Below are 20,648 nucleotides of genomic sequence, written 5' to 3' on the forward strand. Positions count from 1 at the left end.
AATATCACCCAGGTGCCATCTACAGAGATTCTGGCTGCTCGGCCAAACCATTAACCACCAGTTGATCGGATTGGGGCTGATAATGCCAAAAATGAACACATATTTTATAGCATTATTCCCCAAGAAAGACAAGATTTTAGTTGATATTGTTCAATTTTCAAGTAATATTCGTTTATATTAAATAAGTGCGAAGACAAAAGGCGAAAACGACGAATTGAAGACACAAAGGTCCAAACAGCTCAAAAGTACAAGATACAATCAAAAAGGTTCAAATCATTGATGAAGAACGTCTAAAAATGACAAGAGTACAAGTTACAAAACGCAAAGTACACGATATAAAATTGTACGAAAGGATGTTCGAAAATCCGGAACCGGGACATGAGTCAACTCTCAACGCTCGACGCAATGGTGTAAAAATTACGAGTCAACTATGCACAAGAATAAAATATAATATTTAAATAATTCATAATAAGAATAATATTAAATAATAAAAAGTTGTTAATTGAGCATAGTTCAGGGGTCGTAAATGAAAATTCAATTTCATATTTTGCCTATAAAAGGCGATGATTTACGTTCAATTAAGGATACCCTTTTCTATCCTAAATCTATCTTTCTATATATATATCGATCCCTTTTCTATATCTAATATCAATATCTATAATTCTCTATCATAATGTTAATGTAATAAGATATAACAATAATCTTAATTTTAAGTTTAAATTATGATAATAATAAGATTTATGATAGAGATCGTTTGAGTGTGTAAGTCGAAATTCTGTCCGTGTAACGCTACGCTATTTTTAATCATTGTAAGTTATGTTCAACCTTTTTACATTAATGTCTCGTAGCTAAGTTATTATTATGCTTATTTAAAACGAAGTAATCATGATGTTGGGCTAATTACTAAAATTGGGTAATTAGGCTTTGTACCATAATTGGGGTTTGGACAAAAGAACGACACTTGTGGAAATTAGACTATGGGCTATTAATGGGCTTTATATTTGTTTAACTAAATGATAGTTTGTTAATGTTAATATAAAGATTTACAATTGGGCGTCCCTATAAATTACCATATACACTCAATCGGACACGATGGGCGGGGTATTTTTATGTACGAATAATCGTTCATTTTACCGGACACGGGAATGGATTAATAGTCACTAGAATAATTAAAACAGGGGTGAAATTATGTACAGGGACACTTGGTATAATGGATAACAAAATATTAAAACCTTGGGTTACACTCAGTTGACATCCTGGTGTAATTATTAAACAAAGTATTAAAATCTTGTTACAGTTTAAGTCCCCAATTAGTGGAAAATTTAACTTCGGGTATAAGGATAATTTGACGAGGACACTCGCACTTTATATTTATGACTGATGGACTGTTATGGACAAAAACCAGACGGACATATTAAATAATCCAGGACAAAGGACAATTAACCCATGGGCATAAAACTAAAATCAACACGTCAAACATCATGATTACGGAAGTTTAAATAAGCATAATTCTTTTATTTCATATTTAATTTCCTTTATTTTATATTTAATTGCACTTCTAATTATCGCATTTTTATTGTTATTTTATTTAATTGCACTTTTAATTATCGTACTCTTTAATTATCGCAAGTTTATTTTATCGCACTTTTATTATTCGCAATTTCATTATCGTTATTTACTTTATGCTTTAATTTAAGTCTTGTATTTATTTTTAATATTTTACATTTGGTTTTAACTGCGACTAAAGTTTTAAAATCGACAAACCGGTCATTAAACGGTAAAAACCCCCTTTATAATAATAATATTACTTATATATATATATATATATATATATATATATATATATATATATATATATATATATATATATTTGTATTTTTATAAAAGTAAACTAATATAGCGTTAAGCTTTGTTTAAATAGATTCCCTGTGGAACGAACCGGACTTACTAAAAACTACACTACTGTACGATTAGGTACACTGCCTATAAGTGTTGTAGCAAGGTTTAAGTATATCCATTCTCTAAATAAATAAATATCTTGTGTAAAATTGTATCGTATTTAATAGTATTTCCTTGTAAAAATTAATAGTATTTTATACCCCTCTGCTTTGACATCAAGTATTTTTGGCGCCGCTGCCGGGGAGCGCCGAAGCGAAACGCTATATAAAAAAAAAGGAATCTAGACAACTAGTTACCTTATTTTAAGATATATTCGAAAAAAAAAAATTTTAAAAAGAAAAAAAAATCTCGTTTTAAAAAAAAAAAAAAAAATCTCCAATTATTTTCAAAATTCTTCAATGATTGTTGTAAATCTTGGGACCCACCCATGTGGGGTTGTCACGGTTAAAAAAAAAAAAAAAAATCACATGCATATCTTTGAATTATCAACACAATCTAATTGTTTATGTCTTTCGTTTACCAATACAACAAAAGTCGTTGCTTTACTTATTCAAGTGGGCCGATTGATTTTATTGGATGTATAATTCCAATTTTTATTTCTGCATAAACACATGCATGTATCAAAACATGCACCTCCCCACATGAACATATACAATCAAAAGTCTATATAATTCAAAAAAAAAAATAAAAAAATAAAAAAAATTCACTAAGAGTAGTTTTCCTTACTAGTATTTGCAATAGTTATTTTTATTTTTAGATTTTTAGGCTTTGTCGTAAAATCCCTTAAGTGCTTATTCCTTAGACTAAGTATTAGGTGCTTTAGAATTTTGCGACGGCATTTTTCGTACTATTTTCTTATTTCGTATTTTTCGACGCCTTTTACCTATGTATCAATTACAATTCCAATTAGTGATCTCAATTTGTAATTTTAATTTTAAAATAGTGATAGTAATAAGGTTGGATTAGTCGTGTGTTTTTTAAGCCACTTTTCGCCTTTTTATTTTTCGACACTTTTCGACGCGCAATCTATTTCTTCCTTATTTCTCGTCATTCTAGTTATAGGACATAGAATTTTATCTACTTCTTATCTAATATTTCTTAAACGGAAAGAGAAATTATCTAAGTGGTTAAATTAATAGACGTTGACATTTTTCTGGTTCGTAGTAATAGTTGGATTTGTACGTGGAACGGGTTGTTGGTGCCAAACAGTCCTCAATTATATTGAGACCAAATGAATCCTGCCCCTCTGCTGCATCTTTTGGCTATTCGAAACGTGGGCAAAAATCAGAAAAGTCTATTAATTGGATAGCTTATATAAGTTTTTCTTATTATTTTTATAACTAATAGGATATTCTGTGAATGCACCGAGCAAGACGTTCACCGCCGGTCATACGTTCACCACCTGTAACTCGATCAAGACATCGTTTAACAAATATCGCCGCCGTTGATTTTTCTTTAGAATCGTCATCAAGTCGACCGAATACTCAAACTCAAATTTCCGATAATCCAGTTTTTGAAACAAACCTCACAATTGAGAATCCGGAGAATACTCAGGGACAATTCCGAGATCCTGATCCACTAATTATTCCTCCAGAACCTCCAATCATTCAAACAGAGATTGTTGAGGAAGAAACCATTAAATCAGAATCCTCTAGTGATTCAGATTCAACACTTCCAATCATGGAAAATCTAGAACCTCTAAGTATGGAAGACCGAATGAGAGCTAAACGTACTGGCCAAGGTCATGCAATTACTCAACCAAACGTTAATGCGCCAGATTATGAAATCAAAGGACAAATTCTACATATGGTGACTAACCAATGCCAATTCAGTGGTGCGCCGAATGAAGACCCAAACGAACATCTTCGTACCTTCAATAGAATTTGTACACTATTCAAAATCCGAGAAGTAAAAGACGAACAAATCTATCTCATGTTATTTCCCTGGACTTTAAAGGGAGAAGCCAAAGATTGGTTGGAATCGTTACCTGAAGGGGCGATTGATACATGGGACGTTTTAGTTGAAAAATTTCTTAAACAATTCTGTCCTGCATCTAAAGCCGTAAGACTTCAAGCAGAAATTGTTACGTTCACACAGAAGCCAAATGAAACTCTATATGAGGCGTGGACAAGATATGGAAAGTTGTTAAGAGGATGTCCGCAACATGGTTTAGACACCTGTCAAATAGTACAAATATTCTACCAAGGATGCGACATCACTACAAGGAAAGACATAGATATAGCAGCTGGTGGTTCTATTATGAAGAAAACCGAAACTGATGCTTACAAAATTATTGATAACACTGCTTCCCACTCACATGAGTGGCACCAAGAAAAAGATATCGTTAGATCATCTAAAGCAGCTAGAGCCGATTCTAGCCATGACTTAGATTCCATTTCCGCAAAGATAGATGCTGTGGAGAGACGAATGGAAAAGATGACTAAAGATATTCACTCAATACGAATTAGTTGTGAGCAGTGTGGAGGACCACATTTGACAAAAGATTGTCTCAGTATTGAATTAACAATGGAACAAAGAGAGAATATTTCATACATAAACCAAAGGCCTGGAAATAATTATCAGAATAATTATCAACCGCCAAGACCTATTTACAATCAAAATCAGAACTATAACCGAAATATTCCATACAACAACCAACAAGGTCCTAGCAATCAACAAGTATCCAACAATACTTACAATCAGCAAAGACCTAATTTTCAAAACAAACCACCACAACAAACCGATGATAAAAAGCCGAATTTAGAAGATATGATGACGAAGCTAGTTGAAACTGAAACGCAGTTTTTCACATCTCAGAAACAAACTAATGAACAAAATGCTCAAGCATTTAGAAATCAACAAGCTTCTATTCAAAATCTGGAACAAGAAGTAAGTAACCTAGCAAGGTTAATAGGTGAAAGAAAACCGGGAAGTCTACCTAGTGATACAAATGCTAACCCCCGGAATGAAACAACTAAAGCCATTACCACAAGAAGTGGTACAACACTTAAACCACCTGAAATACCTGTAACTTCTGATAAAGCTATTCCTACTCCACAAGAACCACAACCTGATCAAGATAAGGAAAAAGAACCGGTAGTTGAAAAGGTTAATGAAGACAACACAGTTAAGGCTAAACCTTATGTTAAACCATACCAACCACCACTTCCTTACCAGAGTAAAATGAGAAAAGAAAGACTTGAAGCCGAGCAATCTAAATTTTTGGATATGTTTAAACAAATAAATGTAAATCTTCCTTTCATTGATGTGATTTCAGGAATGCCAAGGTATGCTAAATTTTTGAAAGATCTAATCACAAATAGAAAGAAAATGGAAGAACTCTCGGCTGTCACTATGAATGCAAATTATTCAGCAGTGCTGTTGAATAAGATACCCGAAAAACTCTCTGATCCAGGAAGTTTCACAATTCCATATTTTCTGGGTAGTCTTAGTTCAATAGAAGCATTGGCAGACTTAGGTGCTAGTATAAATCTAATGCCGTATTCACTATACACTAAACTAGACCTTGGAGAATTGAAACCAACCAGAATAAGCATACAACTAGCCGATAGATCAATAAAATATCCTAGAGGGATAATGGAGAACATGCTAGTTAAAGTTGGTACTTTAGTATTTCCAGTAGATTTTGTTGTTTTGGACATGGAAGAAGATTCTCAAGTTCCTCTCATATTAGGAAGACCATTCTTAAACACGGCTAAAGCAATGATAGACGTGTTCGGTAAGAAACTGACCCTAAGTATAGAAGATGAGAGTGTTACCTTTTCAGTTGATAGAGCAATGCAACAACCACAATCTGCAGATGATACATGTTATTATATTCAAACTATAGATGCACATGCAGAATTATTAGAAGAATTTCCAGAATTACAAGGAACAGGAGAATGTTCTTTAGGAGAAGGTAATGAACCAATTGATGAAGCTGAAATGTTAGCTACACTAATAGCTAATGGATATGAACCAACAACAGAAGAAATTCAAATGCTAAAAGAAGAAGACAGATATCGATATAAATCATCGATAGAAGAACCACCGAAATTAGAATTAAAGCCACTTCCAAACCATTTGGAATACGCTTATTTACATGGTGAATCTGAATTACCTGTAATAATATCGTCTTCTCTTACTGAAAATGAGAAATCACAACTCATTTCTGTGTTGAAAGCCCATAAACCAGCCATTGCATGGAAGATTCATGATATTAAAGGAATAAGTCCTTCGTATTGCACACATAAAATCCTTATGGAAGAAGGTCATAAAACGTATGTGCAACGCCAACGAAGACTAAATCCTAATATGCAAGATGTAGTTAAGAAAGAGATTATTAAACTGCTAGATGAAGGTCTAATTTATCCAATCTCTGATAGTCCATGGGTAAGCCCAGTTCAATGCGTACCTAAGAAGGGTGGCATGACTGTCATTACAAATGAGAAAAATGAGCTTATTCCTACTAGGACTGTAACAGGATGGCGTGTATGTATTGATTATAGAAAATTAAATGACGCCACCAGAAAAGATCACTTTCCCTTACCTTTTATAGATCAAATGTTGGAAAGATTAGCCGGAAATAGTTACTATTGTTTTCTAGATGGATTTTTCGGATATTTTCAAATTCCAATAGCACCCGAAGACCAAGAGAAAACCACATTCACGTGCCCTTATGGTACTTTTGCTTACAAACGCATGCCATTTGGACTTTGTAACGCCCCTGCAACCTTTCAAAGGTGTATGATGGCGATTTTTCATGACATGATAGAAGAATGCATGGAAGTTTTCATGGATGACTTTTCAGTCTTCGGTGATACATTTGAATCATGTCTAGTTAATCTTGAACGAATGCTTATTAGATGCGAACAATCAAATCTAGTACTTAATTGGGAGAAATGCCATTTCATGGTTAAAGAAGGCATCGTTCTTGGACATAAAATTTCAAAAGAAGGAATCGAAGTGGATAGAGCTAAAGTAGATGTAATTGCTAAACTTCCACATCCCACCAATGTTAGAGGAATTAGGAGTTTTCTAGGGCATGCCGGTTTTTACCGACGTTTCATAAAAGATTTTTCTAAAATTGCCACTCCTATGAATAAACTCCTAGAAAAGGATGCTCCATTCATCTTTTCAGATGAGTGTATCAAATCTTTTAATATTCTTAAAGAGAAACTAACTAATGCGCCGATCATGATAACACCAAATTGGAATCTACCATTTGAACTAATGTGCGATGCAAGTGATTTTGCAATGGGAGCCGTTTTAGGACAAAGGATTGAAAAACGATTTCAACCTATATATTATGCTAGTAAGACGTTACAAGGAGCATAAACAAACTATACAACTACTGAAAAAGAACTCCTTGCTATTGTCTTTGCTTTTGACAAATTTCGATCATATCTCGTTCTAGCAAAAACGGTGGTATATACCGACCATTCTGCTCTTAGATACCTATTTTCAAAACAAGATGCTAAACCAAGATTAATCCGTTGGATCTTACTCTTACAAGAGTTTGATATTGAAATCCGAGATAAAAGAGGAGCAGAAAATCTCGCCGCTGATCATCTTTCTCGTCTTGAAAATCCCGAATTAGAAGTTCTAAATGAATCGGCCATACAAGACAATTTTCCTGATGAATATCTATTGAAGATAGATTATAAAGAAATCCCATGGTTTGCAGACTATGCAAACTACTTAGTTTGTGGATTCCTTGAAAAAGGATTATCGTACCAAAAACGAAAGAAATTCTTCAGTGATATAAAACACTATTTCTAGGAAGATCCACATTTGTTTAAAAGTTGTCCAGATGGAATAATACGCCGATGTGTATTTGGAGATGAAGCTAGTAAAATTTTAAACCATTGTCACACAGGACCAACAGGAGGGCATTATGGACCTCAACTAACAGCTAGAAAAGTTTATGAAGCTGGATTCTATTGGCCTACAATTTACAAAGACGCACACCTTCTTTGCAAATCCTGTGATGCTTGTCAAAGGGCCGGAAAAATAAGTCAACGTGATGAAATGCCACAAAATGTCATCCAAGTATGTGAAGTATTTGACATTTGGGGTATTGACTTTATGGGTCCATTTCCAAAATCTCATAATAATCTATATATACTCGTAGCCATTGATTATGTATCTAAATGGGCGGAAGCACAAGCTCTCCCAACTAACGATGCACGAGTTGTAGTCAACTTTTTAAAACGTCTTTTTGCAAGGTTTGGAACACCGAAAGCTTTAATAAGTGATCGGGGTACTCATTTCTGTAATAATCAACTTGAGAAAGTTCTTAAAAGATATGGAGTAACTCATAAAATCTCCACCGCATATCATCCACAAACAAGTGGACAAGTTGAAAATACCAACCCAGCCTTAAAACGTATTCTAGAGAAAACCGTAGGATCAAATCCGAAGGAATGGTCCATTAAATTGGAGGATGCACTCTGGGCTTTTAGAACAGCCTACAAAACTCCAATTGGAACCATACCTTTTAGACTTGTTTATGGAAAAGCATGTCATCTTCCAGTAGAAATTGAACACAAAGCATTTTGGGCTTTGAAAACATGTAATCTTGATTTACATGAAGCTGGACGTCTACGATTAAGTCAACTACACGAATTAGAAGAATTAAGACATGAAGCATACGAAAATTCGTTAATCTATAAGGAAAGAACGAAGAAATGGCATGATAAAAGAATCAGAAGTTCAAAAGAATTTAAAAAAGGAGACAGAGTTCTTCTTTTCAATTCACGATTCAAGCTATTTCCTGGAAAATTGAAATCAAGATGGTCTGGACCATTCATAGTCAAAAGAGTTTTCCCATACGGAACGATAGAATTAATAAATTCAAATGGGATTGAATTTAAAGTTAATGGTCACAGAGTTAAACATTACATACATGGTCCGATGGAAGTCGACAACGAATTTAATCACAATTTCGACACCACAGCTAACTAAGTGTGGGGAGAATCAAGTCTTTAAAGGATAATATGTATTTCTGTTAGAGTTAGATTGTCTGTTTTCGTGTAGTTCTCGAAAATGGAACCCGAATGGTCTTTCCCTAGAAAACCCTAAAGAACTAGTCTTCTCCCCCCATTCTGAATTTTTATTTTTTTTTAGGTTTTTACAAAATGAAGACTGCCTGTGAACTAAACCATGGTCTAATGCTACACGCTTTGATCACTAAACGTAATAATGACATACTACCGAGTGAATTAGTATCAGTAATCAGAGAAAGAATGGACGGAGTTAGAAAAGAATCCAGATGCGAAGATAATAAATTACAATTTGGTAAAGGAAAATCAAAATCTGCAGCGAAAAGAAGAGCACGACACCTAGAAAGATGTCACAAATGCGGAAAATGGTCACATGGAGGTAAATGTTCAAATAATCAAACCTATTCAAATACCGAATTTGTTACTTTATGCAGAGACGGACCGTTCATATGTTTAGAAGAAAAGACACTGAATGCTAGAGGTTACGCCTATGTAGCCATGGAAAACCAATTAAACCGACTATCTTATGAATGGGATAGATCATATAACTAAGAAATTTATTTCACAGGTATGTCTGTACAGTTTTTATTTTTATTTTTATTTTTAACCTTTTGATAATAAACGCTAATTTGTTCGCTAAAAAGTATTAAATTGGTATTGAATAAAATTAGGTTTGGCGACCGAAATTATTGATATCATTCAAAAATTTATTACATCACTGCGAAATTTAACGTTTATTCTTAAGGTATAAATATCTTTAATCAATCAACCCAAAATATTTCAAAAATTCGTCATGAGTTAAATTAGGTCTTGGAACCGAAATTACTTTACCGAAAAGAGGGGCGCATATTTTTGATAATATTTGATTGATTAAAGTGGGATAAAAAGCCAAAAAGATTTTTAATTTTATTTTTACCATGTTTTTAAAATTAATATTTAAATCTTAAATTAATATTGTAAACTTCGTAAAAACAATATTTTTAAAATTGTAAATATTTGAAAAATTAATATAAGTTTGGTGTGAATTTTTAATATTAATTTTGAATTTTATATATAAGTTGTGTGAATTTAAAAACAAAAATTTACTTTATCTCATTAAGTTAAAAATATGATTTTTAAAATTCGTCGTAAGTTGAAGACTAGGTCATTGAACCGAAATTGCTTTACCCGAGGGAGGGACGAGAGTTATTATTATCATTATTTTTAATCTTATTGAATTAAAGTATGCCAAAAACATTTAAAAAAAAAAAAACCCTAAAATCTTAGCTTTTAAAACAATCGCTACAAAAAGACAAATTTTAAAATTTTGTCGAATGACGGACTAGGACATCGATCCGAAACGACCTCGTCCTAAATAACAAGAGAAACAAATTTTTAAAATTAATTAATATTTTTTTTATAAGTTAAAGATTTCTAAAAAAAAAAATCCAATATGTTTGGAAACTTTGGTAAAATTTAATCATTTTTCTACGCAAATCACCCTCAATAATTTAAATTGTTACTGATTTCTTGCAAATGAGGGCATTGCAAGATCTTAAGTGTGGGAAGGGGTTAAATTCTTTCGGATTTTAAAATTTTTATCTTAAACACTGGGTTACCATTAAAAATACTAGTAAAGCAGTAGTTGTATTAGAATCTAGTGTTCTCTGATAATAAAGAACAGCCCTAGTCTTATATACTGACTACCCAATTCTAGTAAAAATTTTCAAAATTTTCAATTAAATGAACTCAAAATCATGTTTATACATATTTATGAACGATAAAACTAGGTTTTAACACCGAAATTATTGTAACCTCGGAAAGGACATAAATTGAGAAACAAACCAAAATGTTAAAATTCATTTAAGAACGGAATAGAGGAGAACAAAAAGGCAAATAAAAGAAAATAAAAGTCAAGTGTGGGAAAATTTACCAAGTTATTTTAAACATATGTAACATATTTCTGTAACAAATAATTTAAGATACTTTTGTTTTGGACTAAATTGACCGTTTTACCCGCAATATTATAATAAAGATAAAAGATGGATCTACACAATGAATCAATTCCATCATTAAAAGGAAGTAAAGTCTTCCGAAAAAGACACGCGCTTCTTGATTTAGGTCAAGAAGTTGTCGTCCAGACCAGCTGTAGGTTGACGAAAAATCTAGAAAAGTCATCACTAAAATCAGCAGGAAATCCACGGACCTCAGCATTAAACAGGGTCGCCAAGTGGTCAGACTTATCCTAACCATGAGAGGATCTGTCTTGTAAAATGGGGAGGACGCCGTGCAAATTAGCTTGATAAGACTAATGAATCAGACCCCCAGAAAGGATAATCTCCTTAAAGAGTAAAAATCAGCTTTTAAGACTGATATTACTCAATCCTAGAGATTGACCTTAAAGATTGAGAATTCAAACTCATGGAATTCGATGATATCTAAACTCGAGCTTGAACGAGAAAATATTTTGATAAAAAAATACAAACCGATTTGTTTTCTGAAAACCCATTTTCAATGCGTTCATTACCATTGAACGTAAAATCCTAGGAATTCACCTGGAATTCATTAGGTCACCTGAACCAAATCGGGTGTCAACCGTAAGAACGGTGGTTGCATAGCATGGTCGGAGACAGGACCTTGTGCCAGACCGAAAAATCATAGGATGATCTTTACTATTGCTCCTACCAAGAATAGTACTAGCATCCGACACGTAATTAGACCATGAACAAATGCATGTCATTAGACATTGCCTTAACAGTTTCTTGTTCATCGCTTTCCTTTACAACCAGACGGTAGTTTACCGAAAGGTAATATACGGAACAAGTAAACTGGATGTGTGCTATTCGATACCGGGATAGCAGTGGATTACACGAACCTAAAAGTTTTAGCCAAAATATTGATCCACAAATATATTTTGCAACACCGATGATGGATCAAATTAGAAAACTTGTCTAGGGTAAAATCTAGCATGAATTTTCAAAAGATCAAATGTTTTCATAAAGATCCAATTTCTTTGAAGGATCTAAATTTTTATAGTCATGTGGGACTGTAAACCGCCTTTCAAATGTGCACTTTGCTTTGGAAACCGAAAGTAAATCGGCTATTTGATTGCCAGTGTCGTTGACCTAAACCCGAGGCAACTATAAAAGACACACCCACCTTTAACCACATTGTTACTACCATTGTTCATACCGCCGTATTGAAGTCACTGATGTACAAAGTGTGAAGAATAAAGAAGTGATTCAAGTATTTTTCAAAACTATATTGCTTGAGGACAAGCAACGCTTAAGTGTGGGAATATTGATAATGCCAAAAATGAACACATATTTTATAGCATTATTCCCCAAGAAAGACAAGATTTTAGTTGATATTGTTCCATTTTCAAGTAATATTCGTTTATATTAAATAAGTGCGAAGACAAAAGGCGAAAACGACGAATTGAAGACACAAAGGTCCAAACAGCTCAAAAGTACAAGATACAATAAAAAAGGTTCAAATTATTGATGAAGAACGTCTAAAAATGACAAGAGTACAAGTTACAAAACGCAAAGTACACGATATAAAATTGTACGAAAGGACGTTCGAAAATCCGGAACCGGGACATGAGTCAACTCTCAACGCTCGACGCAACGGTGTAAAAATTACGAGTCAACTATGCACAAGAATAAAATATAATATTTAAATAATTCATAATAAGAATAATATTAAATAATAAAAAGTTGTTAATTGAGCATAGTTCAGGAGTCGTAAATGAAAATTCAATTTCATATTTTGCCTATAAAAGGCGATGATTTACGTTCAATTAAGGATACCCTTTTCTATCCTAAATCTATCTTTCTATATATATATCGATCCCTTTTCTATATCTAATATCAATATCTATAATTCTCTATCATAATGTTAATGTAATAAGATATAACAATAATCTTAATTTTAAGTTTAAATTATGATAATAATAAGATTTATGATAGAGATCGTTTGAGTGTGTAAGTCGAAATTCTGTCCGTGTAATGCTACGCTATTTTTAATCATTGTAAGTTATGTTCAACCTTTTTACATTAATGTCTCGTAGCTAAGTTATTATTATGCTTATTTAAAACGAAGTAATCATGATGTTGGGCTAATTACTAAAATTGGGTAATTAGGCTTTGTACCATAATTGGGGTTTGGACAAAAGAACGACACTTGTGGAAATTAGACTATGGGCTATTAATGGGCTTTATATTTGTTTAACTAAATGATAGTTTGTTAATGTTAATATAAAGATTTACAATTGGGCGTCCCTATAAATTACCATATACACTCAATCGGACACGATGGGCGGGGTATTTTTATGTACGAATAATCGTTCATTTTACCGGACACGGGAATGGATTAATAGTCACTAGAATAATTAAAACAGGGGTGAAATTATGTACAGGGACACTTGGTATAATGGATAACAAAATATTAAAACCTTGGGTTACACTCAGTTGACATCCTGGTGTAATTATTAAACAAAGTATTAAAATCTTGTTACAGTTTAAGTCCCCAATTAGTGGAAAATTTAACTTCGGGTATAAGGATAATTTGACGAGGACACTCGCACTTTATATTTATGACTGATGGACTGTTATGGACAAAAACCAGACGGACATATTAAATAATCCAGGACAAAGGACAATTAACCCATGGGCATAAAACTAAAATCAACACGTCAAACATCATGATTACGGAAGTTTAAATAAGCATAATTCTTTTATTTCATATTTAATTTCCTTTATTTTATATTTAATTTCACTTCTAATTATCGCATTTTTATTGTTATTTTATTTAATTGCACTTTTAATTATCGTACTCTTTAATTATCGCAAGTTTATTTTATCGCACTTTTATTATTCGCAATTTCATTATCGTTATTTACTTTATGCTTTAATTTAAGTCTTGTATTTATTTTTAATATTTTACATTTGGTTTTAACTGCGACTAAAGTTTTAAAATCGACAAACCGGTCATTAAACGGTAAAAACCCCCCTTTATAATAATAATATTACTTATATATATATATATATATTTGTATTTTTATAAAAGTAAACTAATATAGCGTTAAGCTTTGTTTAAAAAGATTCCCTGTGGAACGAACCGGACTTACTAAAAACTACACTACTGTACGATTAGGTACACTGCCTATAAGTGTTGTAGCAAGGTTTAAGTATATCCATTCTCTAAATAAATAAATATCTTGTGTAAAATTGTATCGTATTTAATAGTATTTCCTTGTAAAAATTAATAGTATTTTATACCCCTCTGCTTTGACATCAGGGGCTTACAAGAAGTTCCTCCACCACCGTGTTGTATATATATAATTCATACGTGGCGGATGCGTCATTCACACATATATAAACCATGATTGTCTAGGCTACCACATGAGGAACCCAAACCGCAGGTTGATCTCTCCTACCGAGGCTACCACACAATAGGGACGCACTGGGCTCCAGTAGACAACCATCAACTAACATGCAGTCATCACAATATACTAACTAAGCGTAATAGAAAGTATATCTAACAAGCATGGCAATCATAATATAACATGCTACTCTATACTATATACTCCGGTTAGTCCCACTCACCGAATACCAGCAACTAGTTTAGATAATCTGAAACTAAGTGGCTTCCTTATCCTTATCACCTGAATATAAGGTAAATCAAGTTAGTTTCTGTCTGTTAACACAAAACAGCACTGTACAGTAAATCAGTATCAAAAAGTGCCATTAAAAAGTCTAATTAACACTTTTGCATTTTCAGAATTTACATCCTGATCATCATAAGTCATGCGGACAGCATAACGGCTAAGAAACAACTAAATTTCACAATAATTCATCACTGATCTACATCCGTACGATTGCACATGCATCCGTACGGTTGCATCGTGCACCCGTACAGTTGCACACCCACTGCCCGGTTGCACCAACATCACTGCATCCGTACGGTTGCACATGCACCCGTACGATTACACAGTGTACCTATGCGGTTTCAAGATGCAACCGTACGGTTGTGTTCTTCGTGCAGCAGTAGCAGAAACTGACGGGTTTCAAGCACAAATCACCAATTCTTGCTCTAAAGCTCGATTTTGACCTCAAACCTAACAAAATCAAGTATACTAAATATGTAGGAGCATAAACCCATAAGATTTTGACATAAATAACACCCAATCAACCATTTTTGACTCAAATTACACACTTTGTAAAAACTAACACAAAAACCCAAGATTAATCCCAAATTGAAGATGTTTATGATCGATTGATAATCCACAAAGCTCATATACCATACATACAACATATATTGAGCATCTAACAAGCTTAACTAACATCAATTAGCAAGAATCAAGCATAAAATGCATATTTATATCTTGAACACTAAACCCTAATTAACAAGAATTAAAGCAAGAATCTGAAGCACAAACCTTAAATATAAGCTATAGATGATGCATGAATTCAGTAGCTAGCTTTACTTGATCCAATTTCACTCTTAGATTAAACTAAGAGTTAGAGATTTGGGAGTGAAAGTAAGTACGGGATGTTTTGGGAGTTTTCTAGAGAAATCAAGAAATGAGCAGCCATATAGTATAAAATGGGTTAAAATCGCATACCTCATAACACATGGGTATTTATCAGTAATCTGAAATCTTTCGTACATCAATAGGCGACCTACAAGGTCCAAATTAAATAAATAAACATGTTCTGTGACCCTTGTCACAAACTGGTCTTAACCAAATACACAACTAATTATAAACATATAATTATTAAAATCACTAATTAACACTATACAAGGGCAATTTGGTCGTTTTCTCCTAGGCCCGATCTCAGTGTTAAGGCAGCATGAATTCATGCTCCCTCTTATGTGGCAGCATGGAAATCACTTAGCACGAATTTTGAGTTTTTCGTGCTGTCCGAGTTTTAGTAAATTATGGAAGAATTTTTCCTCTAACCATTTATGTTATATTTTTGAAAAGGATAACTCTTGTTTATGGACAATATTATTATCTTAACTACTTTGAATATTATGAGAGATATTTATGGAGAGTCAATCGACTAATTGATTCGAATATATCTTCTCTCATAATTATGGGTGCCTATAAATACATACAGGAATTATTCATGAGGGAAAAATAATATGAAAACATCAATACTATTCTGCAACAGGTTCTTGTTTTCTGCCAAAACAAGAACGTAATCTATGTCTTATCCGAAAGTGATATTCGTGTAACCCAGGCAATAAAGGGTCAAATAATTACTTTCGGAAAGTGATGCCACGATTCAATGATTTATCTGACTATCAATTATTTTACCCTACACGAAAATTTAAAACCTACAACAGATTACCTGATATGAGAATTGATAGAAAAAAAAATCCACTGATTTGAAACAGACTTTTGCAAACAAACTATAAATACATTAAACAAAATTATCTTTATTTTGGAACATCATACTCTTATTATTCTAGTGACACAAATAGCATCACAATTTCATAAAAATCTAAATCTACTGACCCAAATATGAAATTACATCATTTACTAAGTTTTCATCAGAATTTGTAACGGTAAATTTCCTTAATTTTCCAACCTACCCTTACTAATGTGTGGTGTTCGATAACTGTTACCTCCTCGAACTTTCATTATCTCTTTCATGCATGTTTGTAAAGTTAAAAATACATTATTGAGTTCACGTGATCTCATTTTCTCAAAGAAAACATTAACTGCTGAAATTAGTTCGTCGATTGTTCGAAGAGACTCTTGTTCTTGAAGAGACTAACTTGCTCGAAAAAATCCAATATCTAGAAGATTTAAATCTTGACTATTTAGAGGTTGGGAACTAAGGCGAATATCAAATCCATCTCGAGATGCTCCTTCGAGAAACTCGTTATCATCGACATTAATATGGGGGTTTGCATTGTCTTGTTGTATGAAAATTGTACTCGCGTTTCCTTTTGGCCATTTAGCTCTTATCATTAGTAGAACTTTCTCTCTTAATCATGATCGTGTTACTTCCTTAGTTACGGATAAAATGGTTTTGTCTCCAAAGTTCCCGCAACATGATTCTTGTTTGATCATTTAGCCGGTTCTAATTTCGTGAATGGAAAAATACCAATCTTTCCTGAGAATATCTCGTTGCCCGATGAATTGAATCTAGAACGTTCAACTGCGGTTAGAAACATGACTTTTGTGATAAATTTTTTACTTTTACATGTTCTTGATGGTTTCTTTTCCCCTGGAACGAGGTAATAGCGTCTTGAAGCTTTTGTAAGGTAAAACTATTTTTCATCAATGTGGATAACATTAAACATATCATTAAAAATGGTTACATTACTTGACAATGATCTAGAAACCTTTGATATACAAAATTCTAACCTTGCCTTTTTATTTGCTTTAGTCAATTATGGTTTAATGTCGTTAGTGTATGGTCTAAGTGCACCTCCTTTTACTCTTCTATGCAAAGTCGATTTTGAGATACCAATAGATTTTGCAACGGATCAAATATTAGTTTGACGACTGTAGGGAAGACCGGAAACTACACCGAAATTTATTTCTAGCTTTTTTCGCCCAACGAATTTTGCATTCATGAGGAGACATTAACCGCTAATCCCTCATTTAAATGAAGTTTAACACAACTCCAAATGCGACTTATGTGACGACCCGAAAATTTCCGACCAAATTTAAACTTAATCTTTATATGTTTCCGACACGATAAGCAAAGTGTGTAGAGTTAAGTCTCAAAAAGTTTGAACTATTTTCATATATTCATGTGACCTTCGATTGTCCCGGATGATTCACGAACCATTGCATGTAAATATGTGGATATATATAAATATGTGTATATATAAATATATGTATAATATATATAATAACATGAACATTATTAAACTATATTATACATTTATTGTTATAAATAAATATGTACAATAAAATACATTGTAATAAAAACTATTATTTTATACGTATATTTCTTGTATATATTTATATTGTTATATCTAATTTAATTATTTAATATATATTTATTTGCATAGTAAATTTTGTTATTTACAACTGTTTATATATATATATATATATATATATATATATATATATATATACATAGTGTATATTAAATATAATTAATTTTGAGCTTAAATGGTAAATGTCTGTAACTTTCGGTTGACGTTTAATTATTTTTAAAATAGGTCTAATATATATATATATATATATATATATATATATATATATATATATATATATATATATATATATATATATATATATATATATATATATATATATATATATAAAGTTTTAAAATAAAAGTTGTTCCAAAATTTGATTAAAAAGATAATAGTTTTGATAAATATTTTTTTTACCTTTTCAAGCTAAGTTTTTGTACTCCGTACATATAAATTGGAACAGAAAATAAATAATTATCGAATCTTTTTGATCAGGTTTCAAACAGGTAATGACCAGAATGAATAAATGGACTTAAATTGAAAATTTGAGTTTTCTAGAAACACTTTTATATTTTAACTGTTTTGCAATGGACACGAAATAATATCCGAAGTCATTAATAATTCCGATGGCTTTCCTGTTCTTTCACATGTGTTTGATTTTATTATTATATTATTATTATTAATTATTAAATTAGTTTTATAATTATAGAATATACATATATCTGTATATATATATATGTATGAGACACATATATCATAAGCTAACACTCGTCAACACCATGATCTCCACCATCCGCAACCACCACCATGACACTAAGAACCGGCAACCATCACCACTCCAATCCACCACCATTCCATCGATACATTTTGTTTTCTCTTTTCTTTCCTGTTGATGAGTTAACCGAAGAAACACCACCATCTCTTTGATGATTGATATCACGAACCACCCATCATCATCAATTGAAACCACCACCACTGTCAACCTTCAAACTGCCATCATTCACCATCGTTACCACCACTACAAACCAACTGCCACCTCGAGACCCACTCCAACATCGAACACCAAACACCATAATCAAAAACACCATCATCATTCTGTTGCGTAATTTTATCGTTCTACTTGAATAACAATCGCCACCATCACCTTTTAATTCACCACCCTTTTGCGTGATCACACCATGAACTTCCATTTTGCTTCCTGAAATAACGAGAAAGATGATGGTTTATTGAAGTTAATTAAATGATATTATACTGTAACGAGACAATAAAGGCAGATGTATAAAGTGGTTCGATAGAATCCAGCTGGTGACAAGTTGACCGAAAATATGTTTTGTTATTAGACTGCTATATTTTTTTAGGGCTTATTCTATTTTATGGAGTGGGCTTGTGAAGGGATATTGGGCCACAAGATGCAAATCCATCGTTTATATATCTGGGTTATACTAGACGGTTTCTACTTCCACTTCTAGATCATGACAATTAGTGATGATGATTAAGTTAATATAGGGTAGATGATGAAACGATACATGATGATGTGTATGATTTTGTGATGAACGCTATATGATGTGATGATGATGATGATTTAGATTAAGAAGATAATTAGATGATGATGTTAAATGGGTTTAAAAAAAAAGAGAAAGTGACAATAGAGAATTTCGGGTTAAAGTAATTTAATGGGATGATTGATACACGAATTGACTAGTGGAGGAATGGTTAAGTGGTGCGTGGCTTATTTGAGAGGTCGCAGGTTCGAGCCTCGGTTGTGGCATATTTTTTTTAGAAAAAGAAGAAGAAAGGGAAACATGAAGAAAAGGGGTTATATAAATATAAGTATCATATTAATTAGAAATGAAATAGACAAAGCTTTGGTTAAGGATGTTATCGGGTTAGCGGGATGTCGCGGGTTCAAACCCGGACTTGGGCATTTTTGTAAGAACTACTCCTTTAGGTAGTTATTACTAATACTCTTATTATTATTATTTCGTTATTATATTTATTATTATTATATTTATTATTATTATTATTTATTATTGATTGTTATTAAGTAATTATTATTATTACTAATATTAGAAATAAGATTTTTAGTATAACTAATATTATTATCATTATCATTTTATTATTAGTATTATCATTATTAATAAAGTTATTATTATTATTATTATTATTATTATTATTATTATTATTATTGTTATGATTACTACTTTACATTAACAATATTATTATAACAAATAAATATTTTCTATATAAGTGTATATATATTCCAACTACCATAATTTTACATATAATTATATCTAAATATTTACATATAACAAATTATTGATTTTAAATATAATATTAAACTATATAAATATTAACTATTTTAATTATGTACAAATTAAATATATAAGATATATAATTTAAGATATAATATATGAATTTATTTGATTATAATTATGTGTGTTAATGTATACATAAATGATTTAGGTTCGTGAATCCGAGGCCAACCCTACACTTGTTTAATGTCGTCATATGTATTTTTACTACAAAATACAGTATGGTGAGTTCATTTGCTCCCTTTTACTCTTTAGATTTTTGGGACTGAGAATACATGCGCTGCTTTATAACTGATTTACAACTGTCTTATTCAATGCTTTTACAATCTATATTTTTGGAATACACAAGATACTTTTATAAATGTTTGACGAGATAGACACAAGCAAAACATTCCTCGAATGAATTATTATGCAGACAGAAGTTCTATGGATTATTATTGAATTAGTTGGACGTGATAATTGCCACTAATTGTTGTGAATATTTTCCCCTGATTATTATTGC

This window comes from Rutidosis leptorrhynchoides, chromosome 4 (assembly GCF_046630445.1).
Source record: "Rutidosis leptorrhynchoides isolate AG116_Rl617_1_P2 chromosome 4, CSIRO_AGI_Rlap_v1, whole genome shotgun sequence".
In the NCBI taxonomy this organism is placed as follows: Eukaryota; Viridiplantae; Streptophyta; class Magnoliopsida; order Asterales; family Asteraceae; genus Rutidosis; species Rutidosis leptorrhynchoides.